This window comes from Apis cerana, linkage group LG7 (assembly GCF_029169275.1).
Source record: "Apis cerana isolate GH-2021 linkage group LG7, AcerK_1.0, whole genome shotgun sequence".
NCBI classification, from domain to species: Eukaryota; Metazoa; Arthropoda; class Insecta; order Hymenoptera; family Apidae; genus Apis; species Apis cerana.
Window position 1 is genome coordinate 11521108 of NC_083858.1, and position 17323 is coordinate 11538430.

General features: G+C 43.9%; 1 protein-coding gene across 1 annotated transcript in view; it reads left to right on the plus strand.

Annotated features, from left to right (window-relative positions):
* The first annotated feature begins 8525 nt into the window (after nt 1-8525).
* Nucleotides 8526-17323, plus strand: part of LOC107999222 (discoidin domain-containing receptor 2) — a 133201-nt gene continuing 124403 nt past the window's right edge. Inside the window, exon 1 of the mRNA XM_062077209.1 lies at nt 8526-9124. The gene's annotated coding sequence lies outside the window, so the exon portion shown is untranslated. The remainder of the gene's footprint in view (nt 9125-17323) is intronic.

Below are 17323 nucleotides of genomic sequence, written 5' to 3' on the forward strand. Positions count from 1 at the left end.
GGATTCGGGTATTTTTCCAGCAGGTAATCCTCCCAGACGGCCGAGGGAGGATCCTCGACTCGACCAAAGAAAAATTTGTTTCCCTCGGACGATTTACGCTGTGTACAGCTTTCTTCGATACGCTTTCCCCTCCCATTTTCCTCCTCCCTTTATTCTCCATCCTTCGAGTAGCTGTATTTCGCGAGAGCCGACGCCTGTCCGATCTCGCTCGCTGCACGCGTCTCACCTGTCCCGTCCCGTCTTGTCCCGTCCTGTCCTGTCCTATCCTTCCTTCCACCGCGGAGAAAAATAATTTCTCGAGAGGGAAACTCTCGACTAACAACGCGAGGTGAAGAGAATTCGCGCGATACCGCCTCCGGCCGGCGCGGTTCAGTCGTGCGAGTGGCCATGAAACAATGCCTCTTAAGCGACGGCTCTGTTCAACGGGGAACACGGAAACAAAGAAGGAATAAAAATGTTTTAATCCATCCTCCCTCCGTCATTCCTCCGTCCCGCGATGACCTCTCCCCTATTTTTCCATTTCTTCCTTCTTCTCTCTCTCTCTCTCCCTCTTTCTCTCCACGGTTTTCGAGATGGTTGCATTAAATCGCGGAGTAAAGGGCACGCATTCACGGTAATGCAACCATTCCCGTTCGAGCATACTCGTACGTAAACGTCGTGGCGTTTGCTGCGCGCGGCCCGTTCCAAAATGTCCCGATAATTTTTTTAAAACGCCTCAAATCTCAAAGCTTCGTTCTCCGAATAATACGTGTCCTCTTTCCTCGCGCCACCAATTTTAAATCTTCCATTCCACCCTTGTTCTACTTATTTCTATACGTAATTCCTTTTTATTTACGAACGCACAATGTATATATCTTTTATCATTCTCTCATTCTTCTGTACATCTGGAATGTACAGAAGCGGCCGTCCGTTCACAGCGTTCGGATAGCTTCGATGACGACGGAGCGAAAGGGAATCGATGGATATCCGCGAGACGTTCGAATTCGTCGTAACCCCTCCTCGCGCGTACATTCGTACACGCGTACACTCGCGTGCGTTGCGCGTCGAACGAGCTTATTTTTATACATTAAAGCGAGATCCGGACGGGAGGGGAGGGGGGAAAGCCCGGACGGCTGTCGGAGATGGTATCCTCATCCGGGAGAAAATCCCTCCGCTCGTAACGGAGGCTGGCTGGGCGCAGTAGTAACGCTAAGCTCGACGGGAGATGCCGCCTGCGGTCTCCATAAACAGCGCTTACGCCACACACACGCGCGCGCGCGTACACGGAGAGGGAGCGTGGGAGGGTGGGGCTGGATGTCTCGTCGGCCTCTGCCACACTTACCAACAACGGGGAACACCTCGTAGTTTCGCGGCATCTTAGTCGGTGGCGTGCACGAGGATACACGAGGCTTTAAAGGATGCGGCAAGCGCGAAACAAGAGACGAGTCCCTTTTCGACGCTCGATGGATCGTTCGCTTGCCTTTGCGCTACGCCCCGCCGACCGTCACTCGTCATCCCACCGGGAAAACCCTTCGAAATATTACCGGGTAAAGTCCTCACGGAGCCTCCGTCTCGCCTGTCTCGCTTTCCCTTCTCCTTCCTTTCTTCCCTCCCCTCTCTTTCCACTTTCCGCACGGTTCGACGAACCACGAAAGAAAATCGTGTAATTAACGCACACCTGGGCTGGATTTTAATTATATCGGCGTTTCGAAAGACGAAACTATCCGGCCGTGTCATCGGGCAATTACGGTTTATCTAATCGCGCGATTAAAAAAGATTCGCAAGAAATTTATTCGAGATTAACTCTGGACTCGTCGGAGAGCCGGAGTTAAGAAAATTACCACGGATGGCCTGGCACCATTCCAAAAGCGTTAAACGCGATGTAAATACGCACCCCCTCCCTTCGACGCGGCGTTATTTACGCCTCCGCGGGACGAAATCGAACGGAATCGATGAAACTCGATTATGGCCACGTCGGTTTTGCGGCCAATTCGGACCCCGATTTTATATTAATTTATCGCCAACAATCGGAACAATCGGCCAACGACTCTATATCCCATCCGAAAAAGAACGTGCAGAGAAAACGACCGGAGAACCGCTATCACGCTACTATTGACATCGAGCTTGATTGTAGCCCGTTAACAAGGCATGATCGTCCATCTAGCGTCCATTATGCGGAGGCTATAGTCATGCCAGGTGCAGTAATCGCCGACTATACGGTAGTAATGCCGATCTAAACCCCTTCATCGGCGAAACTCGATGGTACGGGGCCACCCTTTCAGAAGGTGGAAACCTGTCGATACTGGTCTCCGCGATGAATCTCCGCGCCACGGAGACACGTGAAACCCCGCAAAGCGAGCAATAATAGACGTGTTGTGTGCACGTAACCGTTGATACAACAACGGAGCGATAGGATTCTTAGACGGACGGCCCCTCTATATTTAATGCAACCTCGAATGTAGGTCGGATTTCTGCTTCCAGACGTTAAACAATTCAGAAGCCGGCAGCCAGGAGTTTGGATCCTAAAGTAGTTCCGGTACTTAAGAGAATCCCCTCCCCCACCTCCTCCGCGTAGCGAAGCAAAAGATCCGTTCGAATTCGAAATTCTGCCGCTACCGGTAAAACCGAGGCCTGTCAAAGGCTTTACAATTACACCGGATCAACGGAGAACGCGCTAATTGAAGGCACCGTTTAAACAACCTCCATTTACCTGGGAATCAACGAGTCTGAAAGGAGACGGCGATTCGTTAGAGTTTGCGAATTGGAAGGAACGCGAGAGACGACAGAGAGAAACGTCGACGAACGCCGTCTCGGACCCGTATTCGGAACTCGGCCAATGAATAACGACGATGATTACGTATCGCGCGACTCGAGCTCGACACGAATGTATCTTTCGACTCGTCCTCCGATCCCGTGCCGCTTAATATCCGTCAATGATGAATTCTAGTTACAGCCGCTTGTTGTAAAAATGATTTACCCTCGTAAATCTGATTTAACTCGATGAACGCTTGCTCCTTGATCGGTACTTAAACTTCTTTTCTTACGCTTTTCTTTTCTTTCTTTTCTTTTTTTTTGTTATCGTCCCCGACTAATTCACCCGCGCACAATTCACGAACGCCCCGAACGAGGTCGAGCGGTTTTTCTTTCCCGTCCGTCGTGGGACGGGAATTCATTAAATAATACGATATATCCCTCGTCTTATCGTGTCACGATTTCACTTGGCCTCCTATGGATCCACCGCATAAGGAATTCGATCCTTTTCTGCGGTTCAGTGGCAGCCGGTCCAGCTAATTGGAATGTTTGGCCAGAATATCTGGAACGGCCGTTGCGGATGGTCAGAAATGTACCATCTTGCCTATCCGCAATGACGAATTATCCCGTACCAGATTCTAATAGAGAGAAAAAAAAAAAAATTGTAAAACTCTTCATCGAAAATAGTTTAAAACGATCTCGTCCAAGAGATATATCGATTCCCTTCAATCTCTCGAATTTCACAGCGAGAAAATTTTTGTTCCACAAGTCGAGTCGCAAACTTTCTAAATCGAATTGAAAATTTTCCACGCGGGGAGATTCGACGTGTGTACAGAGTCCACGCACACTTTGTTACTTCGCGGCAGCTAGAGAGAGAGAGAGAGGTTTCCCTTTATGCCAGGTCCGGGACACGCGATCGACGTAATAGAAATATTTGGCCTAAATATCTGGCGCAGGATTTCGCCAGGATCGGATGAAATGCCGGCAAGTAAAACGGGGATACCTTGTGGCTGGCATGAGCGCAAGCAGGCGCGGCGCAGGGGTACAAACGTGAAAGAGGAGGCTAGGTTCTACGTAGAGTGGATCGATCCGGCTGCCAGGTCAACCCTCACCGCGGCTCACTCCGCCTGTAACCGCCCGCCGCGAGGTATTTCGCGTTTACATCGCGACGTTGTTACTTATGCGGCACCACCGGTCGCTGTAAATTCGGCCGGAGTCGAACGGAGATTCTTCTCTTGCCCCTCCCCTCGAGGAAAAAGGTGAGAGGACGCGACGCGACGGCTGGATTTCAGAGTCAGGGCGCAAGAGGAGACACGCGCCCCCGCATAATCGGCGGAACAGGTTGGAATCTCTGTGGCGCGTCGACCGGGTTAGGATCGGTTACGATTAATTCATGCTACTTTCGATTCCGTCAGCACGCGTCGATCCTGGCCGGAATATTGGAACGTCGATTATGACGCTTCGAAGCCATCGCAAAGCTCGGGGATGGAGCACCGGATGTCGATATATGGATTTTACGTATTAAAGGATTCTCATACGGAATTAATAATGGAAAATGGCTATTAGACGGTAATGACGTTTCGATAATTGTATGCAAAGATTGTACGCGCGAGGAAATTAATGTACGAAGATTGGATGTGGCGGAACGCGAGGATAGATATTCGTGGGGAGAAAGGCCGTTGTTAAGGGAATCGGTTTAAACGGTGAATGATTATATTCGTTCGATGACAATGAACAAACTGATTCCCCGTTTTATCGTTTATTCCTCTCTTTCTCTCTCTCTCTCTTCCTCCCTCCACGATTCGTTTCAATACCCCCGGTTATTTTATTAATTCAATCCGATAAATAACTACCATTTAATGGACGTTTCGCGACCGCGAGCACGGTAATATGGAAATGTTGGGAAATTTAAACTATCCTTCGGTTAACAATATCGCCTATTTAAAATTCGCTCGTACGTGAAACGTTTCGAGCATTTCGCCTCGTTGAGAAAATGAACGGAATACGGGAGGAGGGGAGTAATATAGGTGCATAATTGGGGCGATAAGCGGCGCGATTAAGTTTGATCGAATCTACGCTGAATTGGCGCGAGGTCCGAGGCGGAGAAGGCAATTTGTTGATCTAACGTGTACGGTCAGCGGAATCAGCGTCGCTGGAATATAAGTATCCGTCCGGAAAAATATCGGGGGTAGCGAAGCAGTACGTGGGATATCTACATCGGTATCGGATTATTCGACGTTTTCATTAGCCATTGACATCGACTACGTAAAATATCGATTTGCAGTCTGCAGATACGTCCGCTTTCTCTGCCCGACGCGTTAATATTAATTTTCGAGCTTTTACATTCCCCTCGCCATTCGGTACACTCGTAACATAGATTAATTGAGAAAGCCTGTTACCGAGAAGCGAGACAGTGGTTATTAATGGCATAACAAAATATCGAACGCGTACCGGCCCACCTTTGAAACTCTACGATTTTTAAGCGCGATAAGTTTTCCCGGGCCGCGAAGGAACAATGTACCTGGGATGATTAATGGCTTCCGTTTTTCGAGAATTCAAATTTTTGCAAAAAAGAAAAAAAAAAAGGATTAATTTTTATTCCCCAATTTATCGTTGGCAAGAAAAATCGGTTAAATATATGCAGGGAACAAGACTGGATCTAAAATATTTGGCGGATCGTTAAATTTCTTCGTGTCTCTCGTGTAGTCACCGTCAAATATACCAGCTGAATATCTTTATTTATTTTTTTCTTTTAAACCGGATAGAAACGAAACGCTCGTATTACGTATGACGTGCACGAGAGTCCCTTATGAAAATATAATTTAATACTGCAACATCAAAATATCCCGGTTTTCCAGCGTTACACCACCGACGAATAGTTGACGATATTTAAATATTTTTTCCTACCAAGTTACGAATTGTAATACAGGCCATTATCTTCAAAATGATATTTTCATACGGAATGATAATACGTTGATGCGTATCTTCAGCTTTTGTTAATGGATTGCGCGTAAAATTTCCGTTAAATTATAATCCCGAGAAAAAGTTTTCAATCCGTACAACACATTTCCTCTCGCGTTGTTTACGAATTGTTAAAAATTATCTCATCGAGATAAAAAAAAAGCTATTCTTCTTCTTTTTTCGAAAGATCATTACGAATTAAACCAACATATACATACATATATATATACATATATATCGAGCAAATTTCACCTGCAAACCGTTTACAATTATGAGAATGATTTACAAAATAATTTCCCCCGCAACATTAAGTAAATCCACCGTTCAACGTTCTCGACCGTTATCCCCTTTCTAATTAATAGCATACAATTTGAGCAGAAATATAAAAGTTCCCTTCTCCGCCCGAATAAGTCTGCCACTGCCGTAAAAAATGATTCTTGTTGTTCGCTACACCGAAAGCGTTTATTTCCGCGCGCCACTAAATCTAAGCTCCCGGAAGAAAGGTAGGAGTGTAATGACGGTGTACTTCGTAGAAACAATTCCGGCTTCTCTTTTTCTACCAAGTCGGATAAGCTCGACTCTCCGGCCACTTATCAGGAAGAAATTACTCCGTGGAAATCTTGTTCCACATTTCTGATCGCATCACGCGGGGACGAAGCGAAAAAAAATCGATTCCCTCAAGTAAACCACTCATATCCCCTCGTGCGATTATTCTCCTCCCGTGCATATCGTGTCATCGTGATTCTATACGATCGTCATATCGATTCGAGTCGCGCGAGAAACACGTATTACAACGATCGAATTATTAATTTACGACCGTTACACTCGCGTGCGAGAGATATTGTGCAGGCCGTCGATTCGAAACGAGAAGAAGGCAATAAGGAAACACTTCTGAGAACGAGTCGGAGAAACTGTTAAAGACGACAGCCTGTCGAGTTAAATGGGATTAGAGGGTGTATACATGGATAAGGTCAGCATACGAGAGTATCAACCACGCCTCGCGAATATATATACATATATACACACGTGTCGCGCGTAAGATTGTTTGCGTTGCACAAGTACTTACGCCTGCCTTATACCCCGTTCAGATGCTCACGACACGTCTGCTGATTGATTCTCTGAAGTGATTTCGTACTATCGGCACGCATTATCATACACGAGCCAATAGGGAGGCAATATCTCGAATGGGTCCGCTTGATTCATGGACATGCAATATTGTTCACAATCGCGTTACCGCGACATTTCAATGCCGGGACGTATGTCCAGAAGCGTGAACATTGTTGGTGAATACCGTAATTTAAGCGTTCTTACATCGCGACAATTTTGCCCATTTTTCCCCTTTTTGTCGGAAAAATTATACGAAAAATGTCTAAGACGTTTGGAAAACATTTTGAGAATGCTCGTGCAATGATATTTAAAATATGGCAAGTATAGTTAGGTGGAATATTTAAAGAACGAAAATAACCTTTACTCGAATTCCGATTCATTAATTATGTTCATGAAAATATGAATATGCATAAAAATTCTCGGTCTGGTGATTATTTATCTCGTATGATATCATTAATAATCGATATAATCATTTTTTCGTATTCGATTATGCAAAAAGGAAGAGAGGAAAAAAATATATATATATATAATATATTATACCTTATTTTAATAATGTATTAGTACATATGGTAAATTGAATTTCCGTATGAAATTAATTTTACTCATATTTTTTCGTTTTAATATGTCAAAACATCCGTTACACGAGCTGCCCCAAGGATACATTTTTGAAAGGAATCCTCTTATACGCTTCGTTCGTTCCTCTACAGAGCCGCTGAATGTTCGCGTCGACGTTTGACATTCGTCGCGCCAGACGAACCGAATCAGACCTCGGGGTCTACCGTGAATCGTAAAACGCGTACAAGAAGGAAGCGAATACGACGTAGTCTCTCATATACGAAGTTATAGTCATGAAAACGGAGTAATAGCGAAGTCGATGCGGTAACTCGAATTCATTTGAAATGACGAAAATCCAATCGGAGAAAGAAAAGATTATGGATGAAAAACCACGGTCAATCGTAAAATTGTGTTTCGTGGAAATATATTGGCCGATGTAGTAAAAGATAAAAGGAGGAAAAAGAGAAATGACAGATAGACGTTGGAAGCATGGCGTTCGAATTTTGAAATCCGTTCATTGTTAAATTTTTATGGAAGAGAGCAACGGGGGAATTGTGGAGGAATTGATAGGTGTATAGGTCGAGTCTCGTAAATCGACCGATACGACTATTTACAAAGTTTTAAGACATATGAAAGAAGTACAAAAAATAGTTGATTTATATGGACACGTTGTACGATACAAATTATAGGTACATATTTTTTCCCAAAGAAATTGCGACTATTATAAAATCAAATTCTTACCTTATAAATAATTTATACATGTATGTGTTAGTTCGTTCCTTGTATATCGTTACTTCTTTAACCACGATACAAATAAAATTGTATTTATATCTCTTAGAAATGTAGAATCACTTTTTAGTTCTTTTCACTCTTCTAACCTAACGTCGAAATTCAAGATGGTTGGTAATAACTATCATCTAGTGTCTCCACCTATATCGTCTAACTTTAGTTTTAATTGCACGAATCACTTTTATGCAGTTTAAGAACGCACACATACATGTGATACATGAAACGTTGATCACGTTGATCGTTCATTACGTTGATAGAAAATATCGTTACGTGGTTTTGAAAGTCAATCGTTAAAAATTCAATCGTCAGTAGCAAGAAGAAATTAGAATTAGAACAATTGTTTCTACTTACAAAGGTAACCTGGATTCGTGTTGATATTTCGTGATCCGTTGATCCATCCATTGCACGAGTTCGAACGAAAGTTTGAAAGCACTACGAAGATGATCGAATTGTTCGTTTTACGATCGAGTAAATCGTGTCACGTGAAATGAAAATGCGAAGGACGAGTAACTTTTTCAAACTTTGAAGATAGTCGTTTCGTAGTCGCGTGTGCGGGCCCACGGCAGGCGGTATATACGGGTGCAAGTTTAGTTTACGGTGTCGCCACGGGTCACGGTGGCGCTGCGCCGCCAGCGCGATCCTCAGTTCGTCACGGGGTCGCGAGGGGTACGCATTGCCTTCGTCGATTGGCCGTACCCACGTTCGTTCGTGGTAACGCGCGAAAACCGTACAAGCACGTTTATTCGCTTACAGTCTTATAAAACGTAATTTCGGGGATCGTGAATCGTTGGCAGCTTTTTATCAGTGATTTCTGTGCGGTGTCATGTCGCGAAGTTGTACGTTACGCGCGTGATACTTTATATCTTTGCAACATAACGAAGGAGACAGTGCTCGAAAGAACGAGGAAGGGGAAATCAACAATACTGCGCATTCTGCGACGCAAAAACGCGAGGAACACCGGTTACTTTTGCTGTCACCAAACGTGAGTGTCTCTTTCTTTTTGTTTTCTTTTTCACTTTCGTTGCTTTCCTCGGTTCTTCGACACCATTTCGATCGTACACGTTCCTATGAAGGAAGGATAGTTCCAATCGTTACTGACAGTTCGACAGACTTCGATTCTGACGCGTGGTTTAGAATTCTTGATCGTGCATAAGGCGACGTGTTTCCTTTACCTCCTGCCAATATTCTTAGACCGATAAAGTTGAATTTCCGTTTGAATACTGCGCGTGATACATGTGTGTCGTTTCATGTATATTAGAACGTGTAACGTATTCGTATTCGTGACACACTCGGCATAAGTATACGCTACGTGATGTATACTCTGTTTTACAATTGCGTAAATACATTCTATATCTTTCATTTCTCTATATATAGATAATTTATTGTTAAAATTAGGAAAAGATGATATTATTTTCAAAGAATTTTTTAAAATTTTTGTACAAATATTTGAAAAAATACGATTTAGAGAGCAGTTTGGTCGACAGATTTATGCGTATTATTCGTGCGACCGTAGAAAAGTACGTTACACATTCTCAACCGTTTATTGAATTGCAAATGGCGGTATCATTTGAAAATATTTCTGACACATATCCGTTTATTGAATGATTATTTCTTTTTAATAGAGTAGAAAATAATTATACAAACAATTCGTATAATGATAATAATAATAATAATAAGTTATAATAAATTGAATAAAATATGTAATGAAATATAATACAATTTTTTTTATCTTATTTCTAAATTTCGTTTCGATATTATTAAAAAAAAATGCTTTTTGCAATTAAATACGATATTATTACATTTTACAATTATGAGAATAAGAAAGTTTTTATAAGCTCTGTATATTAATTTTCGAATAATCTAGAATTATGGCGAAACGGCTTTTTATTTAAATTATTTAAGTAGACGAGGTTCGTTCAATTAGTACCTATGGAAAATCCAACTCTGCTTTTCTATTCAGAGATATTTGCTCTGAAATAATTTTTTCCTCCATTCGACGATAAAAAACTGTAGAATATTCACATTTTTTGAACCAGAAACTAAAAGCGAGATATTAAAATACTTTCTTCCGAAATTTTTCATAAATAAATAATGGTAATGATTTCAAAATAATTCACAATACAAGTCGTTGAATTTATTCTGCTATTAATCTCGTTTTAATTTTTAATTATTCGCGATGATATGAAAATAGGAAATAAAATCAGAATAATCAGAAATGAATACGAAATGAAAGCATGAATAAGCATACGAATAGACGCAATATAACAAGAATATAAACAAAAAAAGAACACAACATTTCGCGTATTTAAGAAACTCTTATCTCTAGCTCCACTCACTTTCGTACACAATAAGAATTCCAAGAATTGTATATCCACAATTCAGTTCTAAGAAAAATCGCGAAAAAAGTTTCACTCGCGTTTCCTCGTATCTTTTACCTTTTAGCAACTGTTTCGTACACTTATCTCGCGTCGTATCACAACTAAAGGATAAGGACATCCGTGCACCGTTTCTCGAATCTCTCGAATGTGTAACAAGAACGATTCCGTCTGCACGTATACACAGTGAATACAATTTAAATAAACTCGTTGAAATATTTCGAAAAATATGAAAGATAGGAAAAAATGATTTTAAACTCATAAATGTGATATACAGCATTTTCAAGATATATTTTAACGTTAATTTACCAGAATGTATACGTTAAAATATAGAAACTCGAATTAAACATTCGAACGCAAAATTTTCCAGCATCATTTCGTAAATAATTTTTCCCATCTTTATTATTTTTCGAGATATATCGGGCACTCGCTTAAATCGACGCTATACTCGTCCGGATGATATTAATCGTTACGAGACATAATTCTTGTTATAAGGCCACGTGGAAACTGCTGCACCACTGGTTGCTTCCGCACGATAAACGATTCTCTTCGCGTAACACAGTGTGTACCATGCACGTCACTCTACGTTCAAACTAGTACTTCATGTCAACGACTCCTTACCAACCACTTATACGATCGCTATCCATTCACGCGTTGGTTTATAAATCTCGTATTCTTCTCGCGCTCGCGGACACGGTCCGTCGTGCAATCTTTCCAAGATAATACGCGTGTTTCGTGGAACGCCGGTTTCGCACAATCGTCGAGTTACAAACGTTTTCCACCGATAATAAAGCGGCCATCGCATAAATAATTAATCGCGTGTAATCGGCGGTATTTACGTTCATATTGCCGCCGCTCCGGCGAAAATTGCTTCTCTTTGTCGCGGGGACGTGAATTGCAACCTGAATGACGCATTTTCAAATCGCCTCGAATACGTATATTTATTTATTTATATTTTTACCACCTCGACCCGCGTATACGGTTGAAATAAAAGAAACGATTCGCGGACATAATGCCGCTTACTCTCGAAGTAATTTTTTTCGTTTTAATGCGTGGATTTAAGAGGATTCTTTTCCTTTCTTCCTTCGAGCCGGTTCTTCCCTCGCTCGCGTCGTTCAAAGAAAATTTTCGGTAGACATCGAAGGATATTATTCTTCTTCGTCTGCAAAATTTCCTCCCGAGCAACAAAGAACGGGGTTGAAGTTAAATTATGCCTCGCTGAATATAGATCGGGTTGAACACTTTGTATAAATGTAGGAGCATCAATCAACGGCCATATGAGCCATTATATTACTTCGCACTGATAACAAATAGCGCTTCTTCCGCGATAATTTCTCTTCCTGTTCGTTCTCGCGTCTTTGGTTGCTCTTTCTTTTCTCCTCTCTCTTTCTCTCTCTACCTTCCTCAGATGTTCGTCTCTGGTTTTGCTAGCATTCGAACGCTCGTGCGCACGGAACATCGAGTAGAACAGGTGCCTATTTTCTTATGCCCTCTCGTCAGGGGCAGGTTTATGGTTTATTTACCGTCTTGTTTGCGTCTATTCTCCTCTCTCTTTCTCTCGTCCTCGACGGTAGATCAACCAAAAGCATAGGAACACACGTACAACACGGCGTTGGAATACCATTCGCGACTTGCTTGTTTATTGATTAACCATTAGCGAAATTAATGGTTGCTCCAGGCTCCGACACAATGCCGCTATAAAGCTTATGAAGGTGAATTAGATACGGGACACTTGAGCGAATTGCACTTTATTCATGCATCACGTGAATACTCGTTGTTACCATGGTGATGTAATGTTTGTCAATTTAACATGTGATTTTCGTTGATTAGTTTTCATTTAATTGAAAAATGAGGTAATATTACGGAAGGATTAACGATGCGATATTATGTTTCGTTATTAATAAATACATAACGGATGTGATATGTAAATTAACCTTGTTTTCAAGAATGTTGAAATTTCGTTATATTTCGTTATTCGAGGGAAATCTTGGAAATTGCCGCAATTTAAAAATATTCGATCAAATCGGAAAAATTCGGGGCAAAAAACTAAACTAAAATCTCCAGAAATCTCCGCTAGAGATCCGATCGATATGATCAAACTCGCTGAATTTCATTAGCAAATGAAGGGTACGTAGGAGGAGGATAACGCTGCACCGTCATTCATTTTATAATGGCAGGAATGTCAAACAAGCAGGATGACAGTGCTCGGCCGGGAAGAAAGCTACACTTGACTATTTTATGTGCCGTACTCCTCTTCGCTCGGAGCCACGGAACCCTCTTGCATGCGCTAGTTCAGTTTCAAACTTTAATTAAAAAGGTGGAGTCGCAATAAGCTTCCACCGTCCACCCTCCTCTCTTTTTCTCTTTCCGCTCATCCTTCGCTCTTTCTCTCTCCCTCTCTTTTTCGCCTCACCCCTTCCCTCTGTCGCCGAAACTCCGGAGAGAAGTAGAGCTATTTTAATTTCATTTACCAGAAATAAACAGAACAATCAAATTAACGTAGGCGAGTGAATATGCACGTCCGACTTTGCCTTTGATGTATTCCCGAAGTGCGTATTTTCGGAGCAACGCTACCCTTTACCCTCCCCCTTCTATTTCCCTTGGATACCTGTCTTTCCACCCTACTAGTTGCAACTGTATTTTCATCCCGTGTGTACATAGATATATTCGTTATATATATATATATCGTAATGCGTGGAAGGATAAAACCGCTAACACAGGGATTCGTGAGCGACGATTTGCTATTCACTTTGTGCGTTTGTGAATTAATTAACGGATTTTACCGATGCAGAACGAAGAACCGCGCACGAAACGAACAGCCGCGGGGATAGAATCGCGAAATGTTCCCATGTTCCCTCTATGTATATATATGTGTGTGTATAGTCATTTGTTACGAATTCGAATATCGATGCCATCGTTACTTCTATCGTCGGAAACGCAGGGATTTTACGAGTTTTCTAGCCCGAAATTCGCAACCGCGCGATGTCCACGAACAAGAAGAATCGGAAACGGATGCATCCTATTGCGGGATGATGACTCGAAAAACTTGATCGCTCGATACGTCGAAGGATTTATGGCCGCGATGATAGTTAATAAGCTTTCATTAAGGATTCGGGGGATGGAATTGCTCGCATATCTCGTGAAATATTCGCCAACTTTCAATTACGCGCGTCCGCGATAATAAATTTCCCAACCGGCAACCTGGCCAACCTGGTGGTACCGTTGAATAGAACGCGTTACAAGGCAGAAATTAAATGAAAATTAGCAACCCGTTTTCAACCCGTTACCTAATTAAAAGCGTAATTATTTAGGAATTAGCCGGGCAGCTCGCGGGAACAAACAAACGCGCGAGCCGCATCGAAATTTCTCTTCTCCGTCGATGGCCCCGAGCTACGTCGGCCTACGAGCGTTTGTTTCTGCGCCCCGCTCGCTCGATCGACGCACCCGACCACCACCGTCGCGCCATTTCGATCCAACCTGTTCCCAACGGCCGAGAACCTTTCGCGCAACGAAACGCTCCACTCCGACCGACCGAATATTTACCGAGACGTTTATTACGGAAGGAGTGCAGCCTACCAATTATAAGCTCGGCCCACGTAACGAACGACGACACCGGGTCATCTCGAAGGAGCGTACTCGAGGGCGCAATTTACCGCGCCACTTTACAACCAGGCTAGTGCCGCCGCGTCGCAACGTACCGAAAACCTTAATTTCGCTCGAACGGAAAATATTTATCCAGCCGTGGCCCCGGAGTAATTGCGTGCACGACATCGTCACGTCGGAACGGAGGGAAGGGGGGCGCGTAATGAATAATCGGCCTGTTCGTCGAGCGATCACGCGCGTGAGATTACGGTCACATTTTGTGCTGCACGGTACTGTCAACGTCGCGTGCGATTAACACGTCGATTCCAGCCGCCCAGGAAAGGGGGAGGGGGAGTGGAGAAACACCACTGCTTTCTCGTAAACATTTTTGCAGGGATTTCTCGCGATAAACGAGACTGTATCTGGGCGTAGGTATCGCACTCGACGACCGGCTCGCTCGTTATTACCGTCGAGCAATTCTCTCGCTTTTTTAATCGTCCCTACCATTAAAATGCGTGAAACTTCTTTGTTCCGTTTCCGCACGCGCGCGCGCGCCAAGTGAAATGGTGTCGTTTCGCGTACGTCGTAGCCCGCTTAGCAAAGAGTCCATTACCCGGAGTAGATCGACCTAAATAATTAGAGGCATGCTTGTTTAGCAGAGTGGTCGGTCGGGTGTGTTTTAACTGGTCGGAGAGGTAAAAAGCTACCGCCTACCTCCCTCTGAAGCGCGTATTTATCTTTCCTTTCGAAGATCGCAAAGAAAACGGTGGAAAAATCGTTTGAAGGGGGAATGATTATCATAGAGGGATACCGTGCGTATTTCCAGCACCATTGTACTAATAGCTAAATTTACCTTCGGAACTATCCTTGGCCAAACAGAGAGATCGAGGTTGTTTAATTTAGGAACCTGTTCGCTCGGCACCTGTTCGGCAACGAGATCGCTCTCGTCGTCGGATGCGGGTTGTTTAGGTCAACCGTCCCGTCTTCGTCCGACAGTTTGTATCTCGGCGGCTTTCCAAATAGTCTCGCGACCGCATCATCGTAACCGTCACTCTCCGCCTCTATTTCGAGTTGTCGTTCCGGGCCGAGCCATCCCCTCGAGCACCGCCTGCCTCGTGCGCCGTAAACCGATCCACCGATTTCCACCAATAGAATCGCTCCCGACCATCCGAGAATGGCACGACGTTACATAAAACTGGTACCGTGATCGACCTCGTTCGACAATCCTATGCTTTTAGAACCGCGAATCGATCTTCACCGCGCCACCGCGCGGTGAAAGACAGCGATGCCAGCCTCGGCGAGATCCCCTCACCCCTCGCCTCCTTCCAATTTCTCTCCTCCGCGCGCGCACACGTACACACCAGCCTCTCGTATCTTTCACGCCCGATATATTTCCTAAAGGGCGATACATCATTTGTCTTAGGACGCGAAATATGCTCTCTCGTCGATACCAGCATACTTCCACCGCTTTTTTATTTATCGCAACTTAATACCGCTTCCATCCCATAAACCGTCGCGTTGAAAGAAAAAAAGGGGGAGGGGGAAAGATAAAAAAGGGAGAGGCGCGCGCGCGTGTGTTTTTTTTCTCGCTAAACGCCACGGGTTATCTCGCAACGCGAACAACGCGCGTCAAAGTAACGTTTACCACGATGCGTGGCAAGTGTGATGTATGCGCCTGCATTAACCCATTATGAAAACGTTCGTTTACCGCGAGCCGCCTATCGGCGGCGTTGCGTTACCGACCTGTTTGTATTTAAAGAGAGGCCCGTGAAATATTTTAAAAACGCATCGCTGAACGTGCATTCGCGAGAGAATTTCTTTTCGAGCGAGATTTTTAACGAAATCGTACTTTCCTTGCGGTTGAAGATAAATAGTCGCGATCTAGCCACGCGATAAAAGATGTTCGCGGACACGCGGAACATCTTTGAAAGAGGGATCTCGGTATTAAACGAAGTATCGAGTTTCGAAACGTCAGCCGAACGTTAAGCCGCTCGTCCCTGTCCTCGTTACCATCAATCGCAGCTTTTTCTTTAATCATGCTGATGAAGAAAATGTATGTATCTTCGGTTTGAAGATATCAAATTTTGCTATTAAATTAAACATCCAGTTTTTAAGATTAAAAATATCGAGAACGTTAAGCTCGACGTGGCTCGCCTCCAGAAATAATCCATTATACATACTTTTAACCGTATAATATTTCTTCGATCTTAACTCGCGCTAGTCCTCCATCTTAAAACCCCTACTATCTAACTACTGCTCTAGCATAGAAAATTTTCATATCCAATTGCATCCTTTTCCTTTCGTTTATTTATTCTTTTTTTACCATCGAAAATAATTAAGTTAAAAATCCATAGAAAATTTTGGATCATTGGAACGTGAGCGTTAATAATCGAGAGAATCTATCAGCATCGATTCCCAAGCTTTCCCCTTAACGACGTTGACGAAACGATAGGCGAACGGTGTTTCGTAACGGTGTTTGCGACTAACCGGGAGCGCAAACACGCCAACTTGGATCTCGAGAGAAGCATCCTCGCGTACAGCACATCCCCGTTGAGATAATGCATTATGAGAGTGCAGGTTGAGCGCGCGCTAAGAAACTCTTGCGACTCGGGCGCAAACTTCCGAAAGGCGATAACTCGCCCCCAACCGAAACGGTGGAGGCCGCCGATCGTGGACTCGTTTGTCTACGCTTGCTACGTTTGTCGCGCGAGAGACGGAGGGCAAACAGGAAGCGACTTCTCCTCGACTCCGCCCGGGACCCTTCCACTATCTGTCCGCGGCAGCACGGCGCAAACATTTGTTCAGGACGGGGACGGGATCGGGCGGAGACGCGTGATGCGATATCGGTATATGTAAGATAACGAGTGCAGCGTGTCTCACGCTTCTTCGCCTCTTTCGTCCGCCTATTTCGCGCTCGTTCGTTCCAACCTCCTTATCGAGGATTGCCCTTCTCTCTCCCTGTCTCTCTCTCCTGCCAATAGCAGTCGTATCGATCGGTGATCGAGCGATTTTTGCCGAGCCGCAAGGTGCTTCTTGGTGCGGAAATCTCTCTCTGTGCGAGAGATCGATGTCCTGGTACATCCGTAACCGAAAACTTGAAAATCATAACCGGGAACTATCGCGCGGCAAATATTGATCAATCGTGATAGAGACTCGCCGCTTGATTGAATTAAAGTTGGTGTGTCGAGGCGTTGGCTCGCTCGTCGCGATTGTTCCCATCCCCT